Genomic DNA, 21,076 nt, shown 5'->3' with positions numbered 1-21,076 from the left:
TCCAACTGGGGTATGTAAGAGTCAGCTTTGGTCTCGTCAGTCAGCTCATTTCAAGCAGCACATGTTGAATGTTTGATCTCCATTTCGTCCACGTGTGTGTGGACGGATGCACGTACTTAAGTGCGTAGTCAGCTAGTTTGACAGGAAATGAGATGAGAGAGGAGAACAGGAGAGAAGGTGAGGAAGGTTAAAAGAACAATAGCGACGAGAGTACATCCCCTGAAGATAATTACGTTTCACAGATCTCTTGACACAGTCTTGGCACTTTTAGTCCACTTTTCTCGTCAAAAACCGGAAACTCTTACTGACTGATTTCACTAACTTCATTACAAGCTGGACCAAGTTGATAGCGACCTTTCCCCCGTGACGTTTTTACTCTTTGATTTGTGTATTTTTAAGAAAATGGGAAGGGATCAGTTTAAAGTAGAGATCTGATTTAGTTTTGAAGATTCAATGCAGGCTCAGCGAGTGCCTCAGAGTTTTTCAGGAGAGGAGTTAACCTAAAGTTAATGCTCAAAGCAACCACAGGTCAGGCTGAGCCCCAGCCATTCCATCTACATTCACATAATTGGATATGTAGAATAAATAAACGTGGAGCTTTTTGAAAAGCTGATTTATTTAAATAAAGGATGTCGACTGTTTTGAAGCTCTCCAGGTTCCTCTTTGACCCTGTGCATTTGAATCACAACCTGTATGTGAGCTACTGTATTGCTGAGTATTTAAACACAGCTCTTGTTGTTTCAAGTGTTACTGTTCGTAACCTGAACCCAAATGTGAGTAAGTTGTGTGTCTAGGCAGTTGCTGCTGTGATTTATGAGCCTTGGACTTCATTGTTAAACACTTTCCTGTCACTTGATCTGTTTGCTTGTATGTGCGTGTTTATCGATCTATCCGCTCGTCTGTGAACATATAATCCCAAATATGTCAACGAGGACAGTGAGAACCCATTTTTCCTCTCCACGCTATCTCCCCATCTTTTTGTTTATGTGTGTCCACATGTCCTCTCTGCTCGTCTCCGTAATGGCCGGGGTCATCAGTTAAGGATCAGACCTCACCTCTGTTGAGAAATAGAGAGATAGGAGTCTCAACAAACAAGGAAGGATTTTCTCATATCTCAGTAAAAGATCGCATGATAACATTTTTGGCTAATGGGAGAAAAGGTCTTGGCATTAATGTCAGCCTTAAGAAGTCTTTATTTTAAAACAGTTAGGTCTTCACTACTTGCATACTGAAAGCCAAATACATCACAGTTTAAAATCATTTTTTGTGTATAATAGATTCACTGACAGTCCTGAGATTTATGGTTTTGTCTGTGCACCTTTAAAGCCTATAAAACACTTAAAAGATGCCATCTAAATGCATGTGATACAAGGCGGATGGTTAAAATGAGTTTCATGTGTTTTAACAAACTTGACTCAGACCTTTTAACAAAGTATTTATTGTAATGGGTTCCTGTGACAACATCATATTAGAAGTTGTCTGATATATTGCCCAGTGACATTGTGTAACTGCATATTTCTAATTTCCTCTTTCCCTGTTTTATGAGTAGTTTGTCATTTAAATCATCATCTGCAGAGCAGCCTTCGCAAGGTTATTTTCACAAACCTTCCACATTTATTAATATGACCACTTCTGACACAAAGTTAAAAACAAGAGCATGAGGGCTTTTTTATGGTGCCATCGCAATAAAGATTCTGGATGTTCTCCAGTAATCAATTTTATGGACATGGTGACAGCACTCTGGGTTATTGTAGTTCCAGATGATAATGAAAGGAAGCTCAGTTAGAAAGAAAATATAAACAGAGTCAGTTTTATCTAAAGCAGACAAGCGCTGGCATTCAGTTTCCCCTCTGGGGTAGAGTATTTCGTATTATATCGTATCGTGTAGCATCATATTGTGTTATACTGGATTTCGGATTCATATCTGTATTGTATCTGTATTGTGTTGTATTGCATCATATCCTGCCGTATCTGTGTCATATCGTATCGTATCGTATCGTATCGTATCGTATCGTATCGTATCGTATCGTATCGTATCTTATAGTATCGCATTGTATTGTATTGTATCACTGCTGTGTCATATCGTATTGTATCATATGGTATTGTAGTGTATCATATCATATCACATCGTACCGTACCTTATTGTATGATAAAATGTGCATAAACTGTCACCTTTAAAACAGTAGGTGTATTCAAATTCAAATAAAGCAAGAGCTAGATGTCATCAAAAATCAGAAAAGCATCATTTATTGTCTTAGTTAAAAGTTGAAACTCCACCTATGAAGCATTCAAAAATGGTTTATTAAACAGTTAAGAAAAGTTTCACTCACACTATTGTACAGTTGTAACACTATGTAGTTGTAGATGGAATTATGGATATTTTAAATTAACCTGTGGATGATTTGTACACGTGTATAAACAGTTAATAAATGTTATCAGAAGTCTAATGTGTGAAAAGTAAAAATAACACGCACATTGACTGGACTGGGATTAATCCATTACTAATGTTGTTCCATTGTAACTACTGTATATTTTAGCTGTCCTTGAGCAAAGCACATAATTGGAGCAGTTAGAGGCCAGCAGCAGGAGACGACTGAAGTACAAGTGAACTGGGCATAACTGAAAGAATGTGACATATTGCGTAAGACCATGTGTTCTGAACAAACTCTGCCCAGATAAATGAATGTAAGAACAAACTAGTTAATTGTTAAGTACAATGGTGCTTTTCACTATTCCAGTGGGCAGACATGCTACTGTACTGTGTTAATGGAAGAACAGCAGTCTCATATTGGCAGCGAGACTGCTGTTCCAAACCACTTCATCTGTCCTCTTCCAGTCTGGTTACCATACACCTATGCTAGTTTTGGACAACACAAACTTTGGAATAGGAAAAGCATAATTCTCTCCCCTCTCTCTCTCACTTACTCACTGTGTCTCTGTGTCTCTCTCTCATGCACATTTACCCCACACATACCAATTTGCACATATGAAAAATGTCAAGGGTAGACCACCTGGCTATTCCATGCCTGGCCAGAGGAAAATCTTCCTGTCTTCATCAATGAGGCGCAGTGTGCGGAGCGTGCTCTGTCCCACTCACATATCACAGCCATTAGACAGGCATGTGTTGGGCCGACTCCAGGGCAGTGCCTGCCGCTCTGCTCACTGAAGTCCCATTCAGGGTAATCTACACCAACCCAACCAATTTCACAGGTGCAAAAATGTGTAACAAGGAGAACTTGAAACATTATTGCGCTCTTCAGATGATCTTTGGGTGGATTCAGCAGTGCAGAAAGGTCTATTTTACAAGCCAAAAGCAGTTGTGTCAGGTATGAAAAAGCAATAAAGTACATCAGTGGTTCTTAAACTTTTCCACTCAGTGACCTGACACCAAGTCTCATTCAGGCTTTTCTCATATACACAGTGAAATAATGTCTTAACAGAGAGACAAACACATGCATTGCATTTCCCTCTGTAATATAATAAAGATAATGAAGATAATAAAGACAATAAAGATTCTGGACGTTCTCCAGTGATCAATTTTATGGACACGGCGACAGCATGCAGGGTTATTCTAGTTCAAGATGATAATGGAAGGAAGCTCAGTTAGAAAGAAAATATGAACTGAGTTAGTTTTATCTGAAGCAGAAAAAACCTGGCATTCAGTTTTCCCTCTGGAGTACAGTATTAAAGTATTGTATTGTAACGTATCGTATTGTATTGTATCATATCGTAACGTACCGTATCATAATATAAGGTATCGTATCGATCATAACATGTCATTACGTATCGTATCTTAATGTATCATAACATATTGTATCATAACAACGATCATAACGTTTCGATCTTAACGCATCGTATTGTAACATACCGTATCCTAAAATAACATATCGTATTTTATCATGACGTAACGTATCGTATCATGACATACCATATCCTAAATATAACATATCGTATTTTATCATGACGTAACGTATCGTATCATAACATACCATATCCTAAATATAACATATCGTATTTTATCATGACATAACGTATCGTATCATAACGTATCGTATCATAATATAAGATATCATAATATATTGATCGAAACATATCATTATGTATCGTAAACATATCGTATCGTATCTTAACGTATCGTATAATAACGTATCGTATCATAACGTATTGTATCATAACATATCGTATCATATTATAAGGTATCATAACATATCGTAACGTAATGTATCGTATCGTAACGTATCGTATCATATCTTCATAACGTATAGTATCATAATATAATGATCATAACGTTTTGATCTTAATGTAACGTATTGTAACATACCGTATCCTAACATAACGTATTGTATTTTATCATAACGTAACGTATCGTATCATTACGTATCATATCGTAAAATGTGTATTATATGTCACCTTTAAAATGGTAGGTGTATTGAAATTCAAAAGGAGCGAGAGCTAGATGTCATCAAAATCAGAACTTATTTTTGTCATTCAGGTCCTCTAGGATTACATTACATTTCTCACCACACAAAAACATAAGAAAGAAAACAGTTGTGACAGGTCTAGTTAGTGATTCAACAGATGCACAGATGCCTGCTATTTGTTAGATAATGTTGATGTTGTCACAGGAACCCTTTACAATAAATAATAAAGATTATATTGCAGCTTTGTTGCTTATTTAACAAAGAGCAAAATGTTTCCCTTAATTACATCATAAAAAAATGTTGATTATAGCCACTTTTTGGCAACAACAACAATTTCTGAAAACTCAATGTGAAAATAATGGGACAATATAAAAAGGGATGCTCATAGTTATGAGCCGACAGAGAATTATTATCACCTGATTCCACAGCTCCCCTTAGCTTTATGCAGCTTTATAGTGGGGCTTTACACACACACACACACACACACACACACACACACGGTGTGGAACAAAGAGAAAGATGCTCTGACCACTGTTAACTTGTTGCTCTTACTACCAATATAAGCTGCCATGTCTCAACAATGCTGAAAAGTCTAGTGAAATAACACTACAATGTTCAATCAGAATTAAAGGAAAAATTCAGCTCTGTCTCCCTACATATATGTTTAATTATTTATTTTTATTGTATATGTTTGTAACAATACTTTTATACCATATAACAATATTGTGGCCTGTGACTCATAAGTGACTCATCGGGGTATGATTGCCTCTGTGGGCACACACAGATACTCATACAGACAGACACACTAACATTTTCCTTTCCCCACTCATTTTGATCTACATCATGGGTGACCTGAATAAGTCATGAACACAAAGAATAACCACCTAAAACATAATGAAAACAATTTAACTTGGCAAGAGCGTCTGTGTTTTTACAAGCATGAAAATGTTTCTGCGTGTGCATGTGCTGTATATGCATTGATTTAACATGACCCCCGCACTGTATGATGTCCTGTCCCTCAGGAAAGACACCACAGTCTGTCCATACAGAGCGCGTAGAGACAGAACTGCTGGCTGTAATGTGTATGAGCCAGAAGTCCTGGTTGTAAACAGACCTGTCTCAGCGAGGTGCGAAAACAACCTGAGCAGCTGTGGTTTCTTCTACAGTAGAAACAGACTCTCTAAAGAGCAAAAGATCATACGAAATAAGCTGCTTTTGGATGGAATTACAATATAGCCTTTATTGTGGCACTGCTGGCATTTTGCAGACAAAAGTTTAAGAACTTCTCTCTCGCGCGCTCTCTCTCTCTGCCGTGTCATTTTAGATTAGCAGGCTAAACTCTGTACTTACTGTAATTAATCTAAATCCATCCAGATGGGGAATGGTTTCAGTTTCATCAACTACAAGGAAGAGCTATTAGACACTGTATCCTTCGGTCTTTTCCCTCATTTTCTCTTCCTTTTTTGTGACAGTCCAATTGTCCTTCTCGTGACAGCAGCTTTGAGGATGGACTTTAAGTCACAAGACAGCTGTTCTCCTCCCTTTCGTTGATTCAGGTCCACTCTGGGTGCTGACAGACACTCTCTCTGTTTTTCTCTCTTGTCAGGTGCTGAGGTGCTCACTTGATCTTTCTCTTCACCTTCGTCCCTGATCCCATCCTTCTGTGATTGTCTCTGTGTCCGCATTCATTTCCTGGGTCACAGTTCTGATTATTGTTGCAGTCTGGTTACACTTTGTGCCATCTGACAAGTATAATTTCCAGAAAACAGACTCCTCCCTTCCTGTACCGACTGCTGTCATGCTGTATGTATGGCGTTTTTATAGCACTAATTGTTTCCATTGGATGTGGTATATTATACATTAGCCATGGTGCTGTGGAACCATGAACATACAATAACCACTTTGTCCTGTCTTTACAGGATTTCATATGTTCAGAACCAAATATACCCATTAATAAATCAAGGCTAACATTCCTCCACCTAGAAAACAAACCTGAAATAAATGTGAATGTGGCTTCAGTTGTTTTTCTTGCTTGTTTGCAGTTGCGAAAACTCAAAAAGACAATTTGATTCTGACAACTGTTTGGAAAACTTCATCGATAGATCGATCATCGCTGCTGGAAACCTAACATTCACCTCTATAAAAAGTCATTCTCTCACTTTAAAGTGGATTCTTGGCAGGATGTGAAACCCTGCAGAGCTACAGAACCACATTCAATAACCTCTTTTCATATTGTGCAAGATCCCAGACAAATTTATTAAGGTCTCTGTGTGTGTCTGTGCTTCCACATGAAATTGTCTCAGTGCTGGCTCCAGCAGTCAAACCACCACAGTTTGTATGCATCCTGCTCCTTTTGTCCATAAAATGCAAACCACCTTTTCTGACATGTGGACACTGACACTTTGCTGCCAAAATATTAAAACAGAAGTCTGTATCCTCCTCACTATAGCTCCCTTCCTTTCTACTCTCACTCCCACTGTGGTCTCACCTCTCTTTCCTCCCTTTACTCCCCTGAAAATGTCAAATAGATTTCTGCTGATGGCTGACAAGTGAGCAAGTTTGTCTCCATCACTGTCAAGAGGTGATGGGACATTTGGAGGACAGTTAGAGCTCATGTTCCTTTGAGTCAGAGAACAGGAGAAGGTGTAATTTCCTGAGTCTAAAACCCAGGTGGGCTCTAAAAATAATCTGGCCTCACTCGTAAAGTTTGGAAAATGATGGTTGATTAAAGGTACCTGAGCCAAGAAATGCTGTGATCTGGTCTGGGGCCACCCTGTGCAGCTCGGTGGGTAGACTGTGGCACTAAGACTGCCAAGTTTATGGATCATCGTAATGGAGCCACCACAGAAAAAAAGAGACAAATATGGCATACTAATGCTCTGTTCAGACCAAATGTAGAGCAAATTATCGCCTTGTGTTACTCAAACGAGTTTTACTACAGGATCATTTGTGTTTTTTCATGTTTCTCATGTTTCTTGTGCCAGTGCAGATACCAACACTTTTTCTTTCAACCATGACTAAAATAACCACTAGTGCTCCTTTATACCTGTTGAGGAAGTCCCAGTTACGTCGGAAAACCAAACATTATGTCTTGGTTCATAACGTCATCTGTGAATTTCTTCTTCAGGAACTGCATCTGGATGACTGCCGCTTCCAGCACTACTTCATGCTGACCAGTGTCCAGTTTGATAACATGTTAGCTCGGTTTGGATCCAAGATTTCTCAGATGGAGCCAACTACAGCTGCCGGTGAGTGGCAGTTTCGTAATAGATGTGTCAAAATCAATAAATCATAACTGAATGTAAGCAAGTCACATATTGGCTGAATTAATCTGATTTATAACTATCACCCTAAAATAAACAGATTTTACTGTGATTTCATTACAATAAATGGATCAAAACGATGCCAAAATAACTAAATCATAATGTCGACTTGTGAAAAGTCTGAAGTCATGCTTTGTCAGGTCTGTCTGCAAGAGGATGATCAAACAACTAAAATGCTTGTTTTTTGAATGGTGTTTGGATTGAGCATGGCTCTGCTAATTTATTAAAGATGACCAGTGGAAAATATCAATGCATGCAAATTTCATTCATGTTACGTAATTCACTTAATTGGTGTCACCCAGCACACATTTTCATCTATTCTATCTTTGCATTGACTTTATATGTAATTAGCCTGATGCTGCCAGATGATTTGTGACACAAAACTGTTTGGAAATGGTCAGACACTTTAAAAAAATATACCTGGCAGTGGATTGGATGCACCATTTGTCTATCACTGTCAACACCGTTCATGCTGAAAACACTCTGGAGAGGAGCAAAAGCTTTCAGAGCTATACTTTGATCTTCTTTTAATGAATAAATATCCTACACTTCTGATTTAACTGATGCTATTGCAGCATCTATGCTAACCTCTTGAGGAGCCGCCACTGTTGTTTAGAACAAACACTCACCGTTCCGTGTCGTCACAAACATGAAGCAGCTTTCTCACTGGACTCTGATTGGCTGAACCGCTGTTGTGTGGACACAAGCTCAGAACTTAAAGCCTGACAAGATGGATCTGCGTGATATGCTTCATGTTTAAGTGTGAACACGCTATTAGAATGTTGAAATACATTTCTAGGATGATCCAGGATTACAAGGAGTGCACAGTGACAGAATAAGACATGGCATGGTGTAATTAGAGGTAGCGAGGCTGGAGAATTGATGATCGTGCACATATACAGAGACACACACACACACACACACACACAAACACACACACACTCACACACACACACACACACACACACACACACACACACACACACACACTGCCATAATTAGCAACATTTCTGCTTACAGCCCTCCCCTGTCAGAGCTGGGGCAGAGCTCAGCACAGGGCAGGAAGGCTGTCTGAGTGTGGAAAGCACAAAGCACTTCAAAGCAACAGAAGACTGGCAGAGACAGCGAGATGACTGGGGAGATAGAGAGGGAGAGGCAGCACATGAGGAGAAACAAGGGAAGAAGAAAATCTCTCTAAATTGCACTCCAGAGAGGGAAAGAAGTAGAGGAGAAAACTGAGCGCACTGCATGCTAAAGTTACATTTGTGCTCAGCGAGAATAGATGATCATATGATTAGGGGACGCTTTCTGCTGAATTATTCTTCTGTCTGAACAGCTTTTAATGATAAGCGATGACTGAAATTACCGTAAATGTTAATGCAGGTCTGTCCTTCTGTTTGCCTCTCTCACACACTCACACACTGCAGCTTCTCTGATTAAGCTCAAATAAAGTAGCCAGCAGTTCTGGGAAGAAGTGGGCAGTGTTCTGCTCTGCTGGCTGCTTCCAAGTATCTGTGATAATACAAACCCTGTGTGTATGTGAGTCTTTGCAGGACTTCATGTGTGCATTGTTGTGTGTCTGTACATTCCTTTGTGTGTGTGTGTGTGTGTGTGTGTGTGTGTGTGTGTGTAATGAGGCCGGACATTCACTATAGCTCAGCTAGTGTTCATTTCTTCATTTTTAAAAGCCTGGGAGCTACCATGAGTTCCTGTTGTTGTGCTTGTCATCTTCAGTTCATACTTTTGTTTTTAACCTGTTATCTTAGATATGAATCTGTTGTTTTCTCCATCACGTTTTCCAACTGATTTGATGAGAGCTTCCTCAGAGCCGAGTAGTGTCTCTCCATGCAGGTGTAAAACAGAATAAAAGTCAGAATCTACCCTTCCAGCTTCCTCTCAGAACAAGTTTGATAAAAAAAAAATCAATGTGCTGACTTGTCAAACAAAGTATTCAGTATCCTTGGCTCGCATGCTCTGCTGTTTCCCTTCAGAACTCAGGCACTGTTTCCTTTAATTGTTCAAAATGTGTGTTTTGATTAAATCATTAAAACATTAATTGTGGCTCTGAAACAGAGGATGGTGGTTTATTAAAAACAGACAAAAACAATCCTTTTGGAAATATTAAGTTCTTTCTGCATTTTTGCCCGGATGATAGAATAACATGAGGTCTTCTGTTCTTTCCGTTATTAGTCTCAAGTTCTGCTCCTTTCATGTTACTCATACCCCAAACGCTGACACATGGAAAACGAATTACAGATATTGTGTATCGGATAATCAATCACTGATTAGGTTTCGTTTTATCTGAACAATTTTTTAAACAAACATGGAAACCACAGCTCTAAACATTAGCGTTGCTCTGGGGAAAAGGAATAAACTTAGATTTATTGTATCGTTCTGTCTTCCTCTTCCAATTTTTTATCCATTTTTATGACTCCCTTACACTGTGGATGTCCACTAGAGGGGGCAGTGGACACAGTTGATCTTTGACCTCTGGCTGACTCTGGATCTGAGGTGTGATACTTTCTTACAATGCAAAATTACCTGAAATAAATGATCATGCATGGTGTTTTATGATGTGAACAGACCTTCATTGGTGTTTTTATGTGTATTTTTAATTAAAAAAGCATCTTGCACTGGATGTAAACAGTGCTAAGTCATACCTGCTACCACAAATGATGAGGAATTGAGTGCTGCTGATGTAGAGTTAGATGACAGGCTGTATCAGCGGCCCTCGGGACTCTCGCCATCTGCTCTGCCATCTGAAGGCAGGAAACTGGCCGGCTTCATCTTACCTTCTACTATAGACTCCACCAGCCTGCTCTGTACTTCAGACGCAGCAAGAAATAAGCTTCCCAACAGTCTGAAATTCTGCTCTCACTGCGGGCTACAACAAGGCACACTTGGCGTCCGTCCCGAAGCCTCACTTTCATTTATGATTACAGTCATTTTCATATGGTAAGAGTGAGAGCGGTGTTACTGTCTGATTTAATGTCGGAGACGTGCATTACTCTATTTCTCTGAAACCTGATTACTTGCAATTATGAGGCTCATTTAGTGAAAGGAACATTACCGTGACGGTAATAGAAAATGTCTTCTGTTCTACCAGCTGTACACCTGGTGTTTCTTGTTGTACGCTCTCAGTCCTCATTCGGAACGAGCTGGATCCTTCCACCCTGTAAACAAACAGCAGCCAGATAACTGGCAGGCTGCTTCGCTGGATGTTTGATGGAATAAGTGCATTTTAATCGGTGCAGAGACTTGGCTGCGAAAATCAGATCTACAGCCAAGCAGCACATCAGAACTTTGAGGGGGGATTTTTTCTTCTTCTGTCTTTTTCTTTTCTTTCCCCCCGACAGGCTCATTTTTCTTCTCTCAGTAGGACGACTGCTGGTGGTGGTATCATTACACACCACTACATTACAGAGCACTCTATCAAGGGGCTCAATCCAACAGCTTTCACACTCGTTGCTGTCAGTATCACTGACAGGGCTTTACTCTGCAAAGTACTGAAAGCTCATGAATTCTGTATATTTAACAAGTCAACCTTTTGTGTCCGGTGTCTCGCTGTGTGCTATGTGCGCTGCCAATATTTTCACAGCACCATACCAGGACAGGAGCTCTATGTACACAAAATGCTTTAAAGCCACAACTGTCATCGACCAAGTGAGAACTCTTTTATTTCAGTTTTGGTGTCCTCTGCTCACCCCAGAGTCCATTCAAGATGGCCTGGACATAGGAGTCCCAATGCTCTTAAAGTCATCTATTATGTAAGAAGAACACAGTCTTCTCTCTTTGTCTCTCCCATCTTTCCTTCCTGGCAGTGAAGACTAATGCAGCGTCATCTGCCTCCTGGCAGGACCCTCTCTCTTCATTATTGGAATAAAGCCCTTTTTTCCCTGTCATGTTTTCACTTCACTGTGAGTGGGGCTACAGTAAGAGCTAAAACCTGCTTATTCAGCCAGGCAGTTGTTTAAGAATGCTATAATGTAATATATATACAATGATCACTGTAATTTTTGCATTTATCTTTTGCTTTGAAACAAAATTTTGAACTGAGCCATGTTGGTTTTGAAAAAGCTGAAACAGATCATTTTTATTATAGACATTTTTGCTACTTTTTGTTTATTGACATACACTGTAAAAAAAGATAAACAATGGCTACTCAATAAAATTGAGGCAACAGATTGCACGCAATATTATGAATTAAATCTAACTACGTTACGAGTTGAGTTAATAACAACTTAACAGGAAGTGCCTGTCAATTAAAAACTGACTAATTATATTGTGTTGGATTTATTCAAAATTCTCTTGATTTAGAATTACATACACATAAAGATTATATTTAATGTGATCAAAATGAGTAGATTCCATCTCAAACATTTTTATATTAAAGTAACTTAAACAAATGCCTCAAAATCAAGGACGCATTTATATTTAATACATTTTATTAAATATATTAAGTAAAATGAAATGACTACAGAATAATTTGTTACAGTGTACTTTGTTCATACATAGTTCCCCATGATACAGACTCATTTATCATACAGTATAAATAAAGCAAGACAAAGATCATATGTAGGGAAACAAAACATAACAAAAAAATCTATATAATGATAATAATAATCACAATAATAATAATAATAGCAGTAATTAAAAAAATAAAATATAATAGCAAATAATAGTGTTAATAAAAACTAAAATGTTATTTATTTTCCCTTATGTTCATTTTATTTTCATGTTATTATATATTTTTAATCCCTTTTTGAAATTATATTTTACTTTGTTTTAGCACTTGTACATCATATCTGTCTTTGTTCAAGCTTTTATTAATTATTAATATTATTATTATTATTATACCTTTAAAATTCATGTTATTGTATTATATTGTCATCATTTTTTATTCTTGTTTTCTCTTTTTATCTAGTATTTTAACCTAGTTTTGTTTTACCACTAAACTATTAATCTTATTATAGCTTTTAAATCAATCTTATTACATTTTCAACTCTTGTATTGTCTTGCATGCATTCGTTTCTAATAATTAAATTGTTTTTGTCTTTTCTGTTATTTTTACAGGCGACAGCTTTTATGTCTTATCAGCCTGTCAGTCATCTGGGAAACACTTTTAACTGCACTAAAAGGTCCTATAAAAATAGTTTGATTGATTGATTGATCATTGATTGATCGATTGGTGGGCCTGTGTGTCTGTCTGTGAATAATTGACTCACTTCCTCTCATCAATATCAATACTGCTGAGCATGATCTGGGTTAGCAGTCGGAGAACAGATGTGGTATTCATGGAAACTCAGTTTTAGCTCTATCCAATCCTTCATATGTGTTTTTAATTTGTAAAGTCGCTGGAAAAGAAAACATCATGCGGAACACAACTCGTATTGATAAAGTAACAGTGTAGCAAGCTGTATTTTGTTGGGCTATGCTTCACAAATCTTTCTCCACATACTCATATTTCATTTGTTTCTCGAAACAAACTATTTATAAACCCAGTTCTCCGATCCAGAGCAAACAGCACAGAAATTCAAAACTTGACTAATTTCAACACAACAGCTTCTTTAGATCACATGGCTTTGTATATCAAAAGCAGATTTAGCCAATATTATCTGTGTAGAAAGCAGAAAAGCAAATTTATCTGAATCCTCAATTAGAACGAGTACAAGCTTAGAGTCCCTCAACCAAAGCATGAAATCACATCATTTCATTATAGCCATTAATGTGGCTTTTTGTGAGCCCATGGCTGCTCTTTATTAATCATGCCCGGCCTGTTTGATGCTCTGAAGCACGTTGTTGTAGCATCTGATCAAACAGCACGACAGGAACAAAAACACAGCTTTTATTTTAGTCTAAAATCTAACAGAGCTGAACATACTGTAACACAACAGAGAACTAGACAGAAACGCTGTGTAAAGTCGCAGAGCAACACCGCAGTGAATGTTTTTCTGAGAAAGTCAACTCATTGATTATTCATAAATATATTTCCACTGCAATAGGAACTATTTTAGAAAGGAAAAAATCCCCTCATGCCTCAGTAATAACTTTTATTTTTGGGACTTCTTCTTTTTACAAGACACAGTAGCAGGCGCTAAGGTGAGTGAAACCATGGCAACAAACCAGACATATACGTATGTAAGCGTGCTGTGAGTTCCACTAGCTCAGGGGGAAGCTATGTGAGCAGACTGTGATGTTTTCTCTGCTGTAAAAAGCCTTTTCCACATGTGTCCATCTCCAACCTGCAGGAGCAAAGAGAGACCTGTCCAGAGCCGTTTTCCGAACTCACGATATAAAATAAAAAAGTGGCATCATCTCTGCAACTATAGTGAAGTCATCATTTAATTGGTGAGAGAACGAGCCCTGTGGATTTGGGTTTTCACTCTGCTATAAGCTTGTTTACAAATCTAGCTTCATGCTTTTACAAAGCTTCAGATTAAAGCTGGATAAACATAGACACTGAATAATAATGAGCCAAGACTCGCGTGTTAACACTGTGAGTTTGAGCAGGGAGGGCCGGCTCTTCTCTTTGTGTGTCTCTTTAAACAAAACTGTATGTGTCTTTATATGGCAGTGCAGCCGCGTGTATATGAAGCATCTATGCAGTAATCTGTTGGCTCCTCTCATTTCACTCATCCCTTTCCCTCTGGCTGTGGGTCTACTGAAGGACCACAGTTGTCACCACAGCATGCAGTACAGTGGGAATATATTTATTCAGTAAGACAGTGAAAAGCCTGTGAACCATCGCTTTAATGGGATAGGAATACTGAAATGGCTGGCATTTTAAAGTGGGAGAAAGATTTGTGTCAGTCTCTATCAAAATATACACTCATAACCATTGCTTGTCATTTGTCATTATAAATGCCAAGCTTATAAATCATGCCTTCATGGTGCAAAAAGCGCTGCAGTAATATTTCTTTGCTTATAACTGAGGTCAGTTCATGACAAAAGCATTTAAATCATTTTTACTCCTAATCTACTTTATTTATTCCTACAGAATTTGCATAATGCCAGTTCCTACTGGAGCTGCAAACTACTTCCAAGTGGCAGGGGAATGTCATTTGTTTCGTGTTATTATCTTCCTCACCGCTAAATTAACAATATTGTCGCTCACAAGGGATTACATGCACACATATCACATCCTCTGTGTCTTTCTAGATTTCTGCTTTTATCTCTCTTTTTCCCCTTCCCCCCCTTGTTCCTTCCTTTGCAACCCCATGCCTGTGATCGCCCAGAGGAGCTAAATCCTGCTGATGTCTCTCCCTTGATCTGAAATATTATTAGAGGAAGATCTGTTTTGCCTCTGGCGTGTCACTCTGCCATTGCAACTGTCCTGTTCAATTGCATTGTAGAATTTTTAGCCTGGCTCGGAATAAATACATATTTCTATACAGCTGGTTTAATACAGTTAAGTTGGTATGGTCCCTTTCATGCCTGTGAATGCATCGTTTTTTAACTTTTCAGCTGTTACTTGAGAGGAGTCATGAAATCATGTGTTGATTATTACAAAGAGGAAGTTTTTCATCACTTCTGATTGTGTTTTGGCCCATGTAAGACATAATAGGAAACATACAGAGCTGTCGGCCTCTTTGGTTTATCTTTATGCGCTTAGCAGAAGCCAACTCTTCACTCTTCAGATGCTCACTGTTTTACTTTTATGTAACTCCTTAAACATTGATCTTCCTCACAAGGCAGCAATTATAATATGTACTGAGGGGAACATTAAAAAAAGAATAAAAAGAAAATTGCTGTGGCTACAATCAATGTAAACACTGTGCTGTCTCCTTATGTCATTACTTTCAAATGTATTAAAAAGTGAAAAACTAGAATGTTATTTCATTTTACGTAAACTGCATCACTGTTGATTGTGAAAGTTTTTGCAAGTCTTATGAAAACAATCATTTTATAAATGTTATCATCCATAATTACATTACACAATTATTACATAGTATATTCCACTTGCGACCTTTGCATAAAATTAGGATCTGTTAATGTTACCATCAGTTGTTGATGGGGAAACTTTTTGTGGTAACACTTCACTGCAGCCAGGATATGCATGAAAAGGCAACATCAAGATGTCATTTTGTGCTTGAAATGCAGTTATGGTAATAATTAATGTTCTGTCAGTGATTTGATAGATATTTAAAGAATGATCTCCCCTCAAAAACAGCCATATTGGTCATTTGTACAGGCAGCAAAATACGACCTATATTTATGTTTTAGACTGTCCTCTGCTGCCCTCTAGCAGTCGTAGTAGTAATGATTGACGGTGATGCGGAGTTGATATGGTGGAAGTCACACTCGATTCATACTCAGGTCAAACAGATGCTGGACTTTCACCCAGGAGAACAGGGTTCATGTCCAAACAAAAATAAACGATGTGATTTAAACATCACAGAACATTCGTGCCTCACGCTTTGTGCATCATGTTTTCACGTAACTTCCAGTAGTCATATCACCCTCGTAACTACTTTACTTACGTAATTTTCATACATTTATTTGCTGTTTAATCTGGATTTTATAACGCCTTACCAGGGACTTTTTTACCCCCAAACCTAGGTAAGTGGTTTTGTAGCCAAACTGCAGCCGTCTCTACAACCGCACAGTACGTGTATGTATAACAAAGTGTGCAATATTTTTAGAATGATCCACTGCAAAGTGTACCGCAAAACGCCCATATAGTTCATTATGGGTGATATCGGCAAACGACTTCATCAGGTGGGAACTTGTGAGAATGCATTCCTTGTAATTCTGCATAACATGCAAATGTAAACTCAGCACTACTTTATACATGTGGTTATTTTGTGAGTAAGTGAATCCGACGTTGTATGGTTTAAATGTGCGATGAACGCCCTTCTCTGCTTTTTCTCCTCATTCATTCATTCATCCGTCACCAGTTTATTTATTTCCTTTTTAACTGTACTCATTTCAATCTTCATATAGTCTTGTCCCTGATCTTGTATGTACTTTAATTGATGTTGAATGTGGTGTATGAGAATTGTGGTTGATTGTTCTTAATGTATCATGGTGCTGCCTTCTTGGCCAGGTCATTCTTGAAAAAGAGATTTTAATCTCAATGAATTTTTACCTGGTTAAATAAAGGATATTGATTGATTGATTGATCAAACCAGAACAAATGCATCCTATCAGAGATATTTTTTGACTTTTGGTTAAAAAAAAAAAATACGCTCACAGGCGTATTCAACTAACGTCAATGTCTTTATTTCATTCTATTTGTCAGATAGGAAATAAATGAAAACTTCATCCCAGTAAATTCATTTTCACTTTTTTCCAGGGAGGGGATTGGTTTTCGGAACTCCTTTCTCCCTCTTTGAAATAACTTATAATTAGCCTCTTTCTTTCTTTCCCTCTATTCATCCTTTTCATCATCTCCTTTCTTTAACCGTTCTTTGCAGCTGTGAACATGTCTCTTCAGTCAGTATGAGCAGATTATTCCCCTCTCATTCCTTCTCAGAGGTTTCTTCCTGTAATGACGTGCAAACTAAGATGATGAAGTTGCTTTGTGTCTGCTGGTGCAAACCAATACCTCAGCCGGTATGCAACATTTAACCAGCCAGCACTGATATCAGATACGAGAACATCCGCTGGCTCGAAAATGAAAAGTCTTCAACTCATATTTGATTGCCAGCAAGATGGACAGATCAACATTCCTGCAGGACCAGGCCAACTGTTGACAGGCCACACAGACACAAACACACACCAACTAATCCAGACTGTACTTTTTGAAAGATGCAAAATGCAGACTCACTAAAAAAAAGATTACTTGCAGAGTTCTATTTAGTTCGACTTTGGTATCCGAAATGTTGGACGGCATTTGAGGAGATGTTTATTTGCTTTTAAAGACTCCAAGTTAATATATTTTTTTGGTTAGAGAGTTCTCATTTCCTGTCAGAACAAGATCTCTTTCAATGTGCTCCTCTGACAGTATCTGTGTATTTGTGTGTGTGAGAGATTCTCAACTTGTGGTTAAGTCAATAGGAGAAGGTTGTTTGCTGTGGCACAGTGCCCAGACGACTTGGAGATAGAAAACACAGCACGCATGAGCACAAATCTCATGCATCACTGCCTTGTACAGGTAGCATATGCATGCAAAAGTAGAAGCTGATGACAGTGTTAGACACATATGAGCTGCATTACATAAACAGATCTGCTCCAGTTCTCAGATCTCACCAGCAGAGGAACATTTTGACAGGAAATATAATCTGCTCTAAACTTTTTTTAAACTGTGACTTGATTGCCAACAAGAGGGACAGTTCAACATTCCAGGACGGCACAGTCGCCCACAGTTTTCATGACAACAGCCAAACACGCAAACAAACACATTTGTGTGATTGTGGGAAAGATCACAATGCATTAATTTCTGAAAATCTATTGCATTCATGTGAACAAACACACACATAAAGACACATCAAGGGACACACAGACACTTAGACACATACATAGTGTAGGGTGCAGGGTCATTCAAACTGCGGGTGACCACCAGCTGTCCCAATGTCTCTGCTCTGTTCCTCGTAAAAAGCCAAAATATGTGGAATCCGTTGTTCTGTAGGGTCAGAACAAAACAGATACTGACAGTAAACAGAAATATGATAGTTTATCAGCACATGTGGATTTATTTATGAAAGATTCCTGCACACAAAAACACAAAATCCTCTAAAAGATTTTATTGCTTGGTTATTTTAATGAGAATCTGTCTCTAATACAAGTAGTAATACAAGTAGTTATTGATGTAAGTTGTGTTTTTTTTTTTTTGTCCAAAAATACCTAAAGAAAAGAAGCAAGAATGAAGTCAAACAAAATGTTTTCTGACGTGTAAAGATACGGCACAGGTGATGATTTGATTAACCTAACAAGTTGAAACCACGTTAACCAAGAAACCCTGACAAAGTGCTTAATGCTACCTTAACACTGCCATTCTAAGGACATGAGCAGAGAAACCACAATTTTAGTTTGTGTTTTCTTTCGTTCTTTTTTCGTTTTCTTAGCAGGGTCAGTATCACCATCTTCAACATTTCACAGCACAAGCTTCAAATAGAAACTGGCAGTTTTTGGAGTGAAACGGAAACCGAGAATGTTTTGCTGAAATAAATATTTCATGAAGTATGAAATGTGAAAAAGCCAATATTTGTGTGCGGTGTGTGTGCCTGTGTGTGTGTGTAGTGCTATGGGTCATTATTATAATTTAAGGCTGCGGCAAAGTTATTATTTTCTGCTGAAGTGCAGATTCAGACATGCTGGAAGACCAGAATGAGTTGTAATATGAATGCATCATCTTTCATTACATTCTCAATAGGAATAGGAATGCATATGTTCAGCCATGATGGAAGTTTGAATGTAACAACCCAGTAATTTTCTCCTGTCTGCTCACATCCTCTGGAAACCCAGAAGACAATCAACCCCAAACCAAGGGCCAATATCTTCCCTATTGGACTAAACACACTGTATAACCAAATATACACATCTGTGTCAATCTTGTGACCAAATATAAATATATGTGACAACCCTACACACACATGCACATACACACTCACAAGCTTAAATGGTTATACTGTTGTCAGACTGAGCTGCTTTGAGTTTACCGCTAACATAAAGTGCCAAAATCCAACTGTCATACACTCTTCATAGTTAAACCTAATAGAAGTAATGCACTTTATGGGTTGTTATAACCTGTCTCTCTGGTCCACAGTTATCTACAAATTATTGATTGTTTGTTGTTAGACGGCGGCCTCTAGTGGCTGTGGTAATTATGATGGGATGGGAGGAAAGCAGAAAATGAGGCGAAACATTATAAAGACAAAGAAATGCCGTTTTAGGGCAGGTGGGAGGGGTGGTGGAGGGATCGAACAAACTTCAGACTTTGACCCAGGAAACTAGTATTCATGTAACCTGTGACCTGTAAATCAACTCATCAATTCATGCATGTAGATGTGCCATATCCCATGTCCCCTCACTTCGTCCATTAGTTACGTACAGAAGTATTTATTATAATGCAAACCCTATTCTTTTTTCCTAACCTTGACCAAGTATTTTTGCTGCCTAATCCTAACCAAGTAATTCTGTTTAACAACATAAATTTATGTTTAAAACACTCTATACATTGCATTTTATATGCTAACTATAGGCATGTTGTCAAAAGTGAAAGCCTGACAAGCTGAGTTTGATCAACCCTTTTGGTTTAGGTAACAACATGGCTCCTGATGGCCTCCTGTGAAATTGACACTCTTTGCTCAGACTGTCCCAGTCTGAGATAGTACCACATGGTTTAGGGCAGGGGTGGGCAAACTTACTAACAAAAGAGCCAATGTTGGCCAAAAAAGAAAAAAAATGTTGCAATGCAGCCACAAGCTTTATTTTGAGACTTACAAGGAAGATAAAACAGTCTACTAAGTCTTAATTAGCCTACCAAAATTGCTAGTAAGTAAAAATATACTAATACAAATTGCTTCGGGCCTACACCAATGATAAATTAAAATTAAATTGTAAAGAAATAACTTTCATTCAGTGTCATTTCTTTGTGGCAGCCACAGGGAATGCAGATGGCCTGAAGAGCCACATGTGGCTCCAGAGCCACAGCTTGCCTACCCCTGCTTTAGGGTAACTCAATGCATCCGTTGGCATAATTCTGACAGGCTTGGAGGTTCCTTTTTGTAAGGAAGGATTTCCATCTTTCCAACCTACCGCAAAGCATAGACAGAATACCAGAAATAGTGAGAATTAGTGGTCAGATCCAAGGACCAAGAACCTGCTAGAAACTCCTGTAGCTTCTTAATTTCCTAACCTTAACCAAATACCTTTCTGCCTCAACCTTGCATGGCTTACACACACATAAAACCTTTTCATGACAGTCATTTGTAATGTTTTTAAAAGACACCAACCAAAGATGTTTTCCTGCTGATTGGTGTCGGATCAGAAAACATTTAAATTGCTCTTATTGGAAGGAAATGACAAAAAACATTTGTTCATTTTGCTTTAGGATTTGTTTTAGATGTACCAGTGATGAGAATCCAAGCTTGCAGTTAATATCAATCCCATAGTTTGGTTTTCGTGTATGTAATGAGTTTTACAGCCTTATATGATTGCAAGAGTTCCACTTCCTACACATTATGCACATACAGTATAATGAACACTGATAATGAGCTGTGTCTGCAGAATAGGTTCTTAAGGCTTGGGTTTATGTGATGTGGTTAATGTGTACTGTATGTGTGTGTATGGGTGACTGAAAGCCTTGAGGAGAAAACACACTGCAGAATGTGGAACAGGGAATACACACACATGCATACAAACACACATTCATGTGAGCATAAACACACA

This window comes from Centropristis striata, chromosome 20, assembly GCF_030273125.1.
Source record: "Centropristis striata isolate RG_2023a ecotype Rhode Island chromosome 20, C.striata_1.0, whole genome shotgun sequence".
Taxonomy (NCBI): domain Eukaryota; kingdom Metazoa; phylum Chordata; class Actinopteri; order Perciformes; family Serranidae; genus Centropristis; species Centropristis striata.
Note: the sequence above shows the minus strand (reverse complement) of the source record.